This window comes from Corvus kubaryi, unplaced genomic scaffold (genome assembly GCF_017639235.1).
Source record: "Corvus kubaryi isolate FWS band 111438036 unplaced genomic scaffold, C.kubaryi_AGA036_p1.0 62652, whole genome shotgun sequence".
NCBI lineage: Eukaryota > Metazoa > Chordata > Aves > Passeriformes > Corvidae > Corvus > Corvus kubaryi.
In genome coordinates, this window is record NW_024581476.1 from 3,285 (window position 1) to 9,666 (window position 6,382).

The 6,382-nt window shown below is 63.7% G+C and overlaps 1 long non-coding RNA gene across 1 annotated transcript; it reads left to right on the plus strand.

The window, feature by feature from the left end:
• The first annotated feature begins 5,140 nt into the window (after positions 1-5,140).
• Positions 5,141-5,924, plus strand: LOC121672529. Its single transcript, XR_006018889.1, has 2 exons — positions 5,141-5,534; positions 5,622-5,924. It is a non-coding gene; the product is annotated as an uncharacterized LOC121672529 (long non-coding RNA).
• Positions 5,925-6,382: the final 458 nt, after the last annotated feature.

Below are 6,382 nucleotides of genomic sequence, written 5' to 3' on the forward strand. Positions count from 1 at the left end.
CCCCCCCCCCCCCCCCGAGGCTCCGGGTGCCCCCCGGGTGCGGAGGGGGCCGGGGGGCGGCTGCGGGCGCTGCCCCGGAGCCCCCCGGCCGCCCGGCGGGTCCCCCCGAGCGGGCGCTGCAGAACAAAGGAAGCAGCAGAGCAGCAGCAGCAGCAACGTGCGGCAGCTCCGCCGCGGGTCCCCTCGGGGTGCCGGCGACATCCAGAGCCGCCCCCAGCCCCTCTGCGCCGTCCCCGCCGCCCCCCGCCGCCGGGCGAGCGCTCAGCTCCGGGGCGAGCCCCCGTTCTCAAGGGGGGGGGGGCCGGACCCCTTTTTTTTTTTTCCGGTAAACTCTCTTTATATCTGAATTTGGGGAGCTGGGGAGGGGGCGGGGGGAGGTGGAAAGTTGCCGGTGCGCGGCTGAAGTTGTGAAGTTTGTGCGGAGCCGCGCGGTCTGGAGGGGGGGGAAAAAAGCGAAAAGGAAAATGGGGTTGGAAGAAAGAAGGGGTGGGATTAAAAGCGGGGAGGCACCCCGGTTTGGGGGGAGCTCGGGGGCAGGAGGGGTGGGGAGCCCAGCGGGGCCGCCCCCCGGGGTGGAATCAGCGCGGAGGTTAAAAGTCGGGGTGACTTCGCGGCTTCCCTCGGCTCTGTCCCCGCAGGACTCGGCGGTGTCCCCAGGGTGGGGGACGCGGTGACGGCGGGATGTCCCTGTCGCCGGACACCAGGTTCCGCCAGCCCGGGCCAGCCGCCGCTGCCCCCCCGGCCGGGGGGAGCCCCGAAATCTAAGGCTGCCCCCGGGATGGAGATGGAGACGCACGAGGGGCTTCGCCGGGAGGTGAGTGATCCCCGGCTCCCTCAAACCCATCCGTCCCTCCCCACACCTCCGCAGTTTCGGGGTGATTTGTGGCCCCTTTGTAACGTCACCGTGACTTGGAGGGGGCTCGTCGAGGTGGGCAGGGAAAGCCCCTTGTCGGTTGGTGGATGGGTTTGGTTTTTTTTAAGGGTATTTCCGTGGGAAATGGGACTTTCTGCTGCCTAAAAGGCCACTTTGATGCCTTAAACCCCCCCCCCCCCAGAATTTCAGCTCCTCCCTGGGGCATCCCCGAAACAGCGCCGCGGGATGGGTGGCAGCAGGACAAAACCCACATTTCAACTGAATTCCTTGGAATTTCTTGGCATAGAAGAGGAAAACGCTGCACGAAACCCACCCGGGGGAGGGGGGGGGGGGTCCCCAAAAAGAAAGGGGTGGCGAGGAAAGGGAAGGCAGAGCCGTGCCCGGGGGGAGCATCTCGGAGCTAACAAGTCGCGGCGTTTTCTTCACCAAAAATTCCAACGCCTTCCTTCGGCGCTTCTGGTTTTACCGGCCGGGGTGGTTGGAACCGGGATCTCTCATTTTGTGCCCGTCGTGCCCACGCAGGAGACAGGGAAAAGGGGGGGCTGCTCCAGCTGGGGGGTCTCCAGCGTGGGAGTGAGGGAGAAATAGAGAAACATCTGCCCGGGGTTGGTTGTTTTGGTGCTTCCCCCCCCCCCCCCCCCCCCCCCCCAAAAAAAAAAAACCGCTGCTTTGCTTTTTTGTGGTATTGAGGGTGCGCGGCTGCCCTGCGCCTCTGGGTCGTATCCAGCGGGTTTTTCCCTCGGAATGGCTGGTGGGAAGCTGGGATGGGGCGGTGGGGACGTTGGCACACGGCGAGGCGGGGGAAGGACTTTGCCCTTGGCGAAACGCGGGTGAAAGCCGATGGCGAAGGTTTGTCCCCGGCGCTTTTCCAGCGAGGATCTGGGGGGAAAAAAAGATGATTTATGAGGATGCTGCTGGAGCCAGGGCCGGCAGCGGCGGGATCGCCCAGGAGCCGGGGATGGTGCCGGTGGCCGAGCCAGGGGTGTGCCACAATTCCCACGTCCCGGCGTCTCTCCCGGGGTGGTTTGGCAGACGGAGCCAGCCGGGCAGCCAGCCCCTTCCCAGCACCAGTTCCTCCGGCTCGGCCAGGCCCGGGAAAGCCGGCTCTGCCCCCGCAGCTCCGTGCTCCTGCTGTCCCCCTTGGGGGCCGATCTCCTGGTCCCCATCCATGAGGATTTGGGAGAGGAGGAGGAGGGAAGATACCAGAGGTCAAGGTTTATCTCCGCTCCCCATGGCGCGGCTCTGTCAGACCCTCTCCTGCCTTCCCAAGCGGCTCTGGGTGTCTTCCTGATTTGCATAACTAATCAACGTCTCGGGAAGCCGCTCATTACCGCGGAACAGCCCCGCTCCGCACCGGGAGCCGCCGGTGTCCCCCCAAACCGAGGGAAGGATGCTCCCAGCTGCCTCTCTCAGCTCTGGGCAACAAACCCGAAATAAACCCCACAGAAAACCCCGTTCCCAGCAGGAACGGTCACACCAGGCCCCCAAAACCGCTTTGTGGGGTGGCGGCGATGGGACGTGGCGCAGCTCAAGGTGTCCCTGGCACGTCCCTGGGGCATTCCCGGAGCTCGGAAATGAAAGCCCCTAACTGAATTTGGCAGGCAGGCTCGGGGCCGAGCGCTGGAGATTAGGGATAATCTCATTTAAAGCATTACTAATAAAAGTTACTAAATTTGTCCATCTCCGAGGCTTTCCCTGGAGGGTTGAGGTGGGATTTTTTTTTCCCCCGCCAGTGTGAAATCGCCCCAAAACGTGTCTGGCATCTCCAAAAAAAAAGCATCAGGGGGATGGATGGGATGAAGGACAGGCTCGGGTTCGGCTCATTTTCATTCGGCACATCCCGGTGTCACCTGCAGGATGTCACCCGCCTGCCGAGGGCTGTCCCCGGGTAATCCGGGGGGATTCTCACCATCTCCGTGCCTGGAAAATGGAAATATTCCCAGTCCTGGCTGTGATGTGAGCAGCTAAAAGGACTCGGGAGCAAGTCCGATGGATGCCGGCGCGTGCTGGAGCGGAGGAGGAGGACGGGAGGGAAGAGGCGTCTGTCAGGATGAAATCCCCGCCGCGCTCTCTGCACGGAGCTGTTGCCCGGCAGAGCCGAGCTGGGCCGGGCACAGGGGGTTTGCAAGCCCGGGCGCTGCCGTGCGAGGCTGGAAATTTGGGGGAAAACCAGCTGCCGGCACCGGTTTATCCCAGCTATTCCCGTGGGAGTCGCGTCGCTCAGAGCAGAGGTCGGATCCCGGCGCGCTCTTGGCTCACGCGTGGCCTTTTCGGGAAGAGAGGAGCTCCAGGGAACGTGGCAGGGATGGGGATGTCAGGTCTGTGCTTGCGCTTCCACCTGGACTCGGGATCTGGTTCATCCTACCCACTGGGCATTTCACGGGACCCTCAGATCCCTTTGGAAAAGAGTTTTCCTGGGAAACCTTCGGAAATTTTGAGTTTGTAGCTGTTTTGCTGGTGATTTAGCTGAGAACGGGCTTGGAAAACTCCAAGCGTTGCAGGAGCATCACCTCCAAGCCTGGATGGAGGAGTTTTGGGGGGAATTCGCCTTCCTTGCTCCCTTTTTTCCTTCTCCCTCCCCGTTGCCTCCCCCAAAATACTTCTGTGCATCACAGGGAGACCCGCCAGCTCCAACACGGGTTGGAAAAGCTGGAGCTGAATTCCACCAGGACTTTTTCAAGGATCCAGCCCCACCTTAACCCTTTCGCCGTCCAATTCCCACTGCTTTCCCCACGGGAAAACGCCCGCATTCCCCCCTTTCTTCAGCGGGGCCTGGATTTTGGGGAAGAAGGGGCAATCGGACGACGTGCATGTTGTTGGAGGAGGATTTAAATGTTTCGAAGGTCTGATGTCCCCAAATTAATTAGGGGCCAAAATTAGTGATGACCCCAAATTAATGATATCCCCAAGTTGATGAGGGCCCCAAATGATCAATGTTCCCAAATTAACCCAACCAAATTAATGCACAAAATCTAACGAGGTTGCCAGGGGTTTAAATGGCGGTAAAATACTGCAGGGAGGGAGTGCAAAGAGCGTTTTTGGGGCTCCCCCCGGCTGCTCTCGGGGGGCCTGTGGCTGCTCCCACCCCCCTGCGTGGGCTGATGCCTCAGTTTCCCGAGGGACAACCCCACTCTGACCAGGGTTTGGGGGTCCCGTTACCCCATATTGGGAGTACGGGGTCGCGCATTTGTGTCCATGTCCATGTCCCCCTCGTGTGTCCTCTGCGCCCCACCTGCACCCCCTCGTGTCCCACTCACGTCCCCCTTGTGTCCCTCCCTGTGTCCCCGCTGCGTCCCCCCCCTTTCCTCCCCCAGTGTCCCCCTGTGTCCCCTCCCGTGTCCCCCCTGTGTCCCCCCACGCCCCCCACCCCATGTCCCCGGGGGTTTTGTGCCTGCTCCCGGCCCCCGCGTGGGCTGATGCCTCAGTTTCCCGGGGGTCCAATCTCACAATGACCGGGCTTTGGGGGTCCCGTTACCCCGTTTTTTTGCGGGTGCGGGGTCGCGTGTCCGTGCCCGCGTCCCCCGCGCCGTGTCCGCGTCCCCCCCCGTGTCCCCCTCATGTCCCCGCTCCTGCGCAGCGCAGGGAGCGGGCGGGCGGTGCCACTGCGTGGGGAAGGGGGGGGGGGCTGCGCGTGGGGGGGGAAAGGAGGAGGAGGAGGAGGAGGAGGAAGAAGAAGGAGGAGGAGGAGGAGGAAGGAGGAGGAAGGAGGGAAGAAGAGGAGGAGGAGGAGGAGGAGGGGGGGGAGCAGGGATGCGGCGCTCATTCCCCCCCCCCGGCTGCAGCGGGGCGGCGGTGAGGGAGCGTGGAGGAGAGGGAGACAAGATGGCTTCCTCCTGAGGGCCGGCGCCGTGCGGGGCCGGCGGGGGCTGCGGGGGCAGCGCGGGGGCAGCGGCGAGGTAAGCGCACCCCTTCCCCCCCAAAACACCCCCTCTGCACCCCCTCAGCCCCCTCCCCCCCCCCAAAAAACCCCCCCCCGGGGGTTGGGGGGGGGGGGGGGGGGGTTTAAACCCCCCCCCCCCCCCCGCGGTGTTGGCGGCCCCGCGGGGCCGCGAGGACAAAGCGGCGGGGCCTGGGGAGGGACACACGCCCCGCGCCCCCGCCCCCGTTTTGTGGCTGTTTTCCTTCTTTTATCCCTTTTCCTTTCCCTCCAGCATCGCTTCGTGCGGGGGGGGGGGGTAGGGTGGGGGTGGCGGGGAGAACGGATAGGGGTGGGAGGCAGATAAGCCTTAAGGTGCACCGTGCCCCCCCCCCCCCCCCCATCGTTATTCCCCCGTGTGCTTTTCGCCTTTATTAATGATCGTTTGTATTAATTGATGCCGGCCGTCCCCGAAATGTGCTGAGCTCAGAGGTGCGGCGGGGTGATGCGAACAAGGGCGATGAGGCTCCCCGCCGTGACGTCACGGTGACGTCACCCGCCGGTGGCAGCTGTCATCCCTCGCCGTGACGAGGACCCGGGTCCGGCGCGGGCACCCCCCGCTCTCCGTCACGCCGCCAACCACGGGGGCACGATGGAGGTGGGCAGAAAAAGCAGCTTGTCCTCCTCGGCGGGGTCTCACTTGCCCGCCCAGGCGGCGATTTGGGTTATCCCAGTGCCAAGAGCGGCGTGCTTCGGTGGCGGGCAGCGCTGCGGATGCTGGTGGCTCCAAGGGACGTCGCCGAGGTCAGGGCAGAGCGTTGCCAAAACGCGCGGCCGCCCCGAAGTTTGGAGTCGGCGGTGAGCGGCTTTTGGCACCACGTGTTTTCGCAGGGATGGGGATGCTTCAGATCTCGCACCCGGGGATGCGCCGGGCGCGTGCGCCCGCCAACGCCGGAGCTGCCTCCGGAGCGGCGGATGCTGTGCAAAAAAAAAAAAAAAAAAAGAATCCAGAGCTCGATTTCCACCGGTGGCAGGTGCCGGGGCCGTGGGTTCGGGTGCCGGGATGCGCTGAGCGGCGGCGCGGCCCCGAGGTTGCATCATGCTGGGAAGGGCTGGGCAGCGCCGGAGCAGAGTCCTCGCAGGTTGTTACGGCGGCCCCATAAACGAGCCCCACTCTTGGCCTTTGGCACCTCATTAGCTGTGGCGAGGTTTGTTTTTCGGATTGCCCGACATGGACTCTTTGTCGCAGGTAATTAAGGGGGGAAGGTGGCTCCGAAGAGGAGACGGTGGGATCTGGGGAAGGCAAAGTGTGTGTGTCCCCAACATTTTGGCTTTTCTGTGGGGGCCTTTGGTGGCCTCCCTGGGAGCAAGGATGGCATGATGGCTCTGGGACACATGGTTGTGCTTTGGGTCTGTGTCCCAAAAAGCCCTTCTTGAGGTGTCCCTGGCGCTGGCACACTGGGAGTGATCTGTCCCCATGGCACCGGGGTCCCCAGTCCCCTTCCTGCATGTGCTGAAGTCCCCATTCCCTGTCCCCATGGCAGCAGGGTCTTTGGTCCCGGTTCTGCATGTGCTGCAGTCCCCAATTCTTGTCTCCATGGCATCGGGGTCCCTGGTCCCCTGTCTGCATGTGCTGGGGTGCCTGGTCCCCG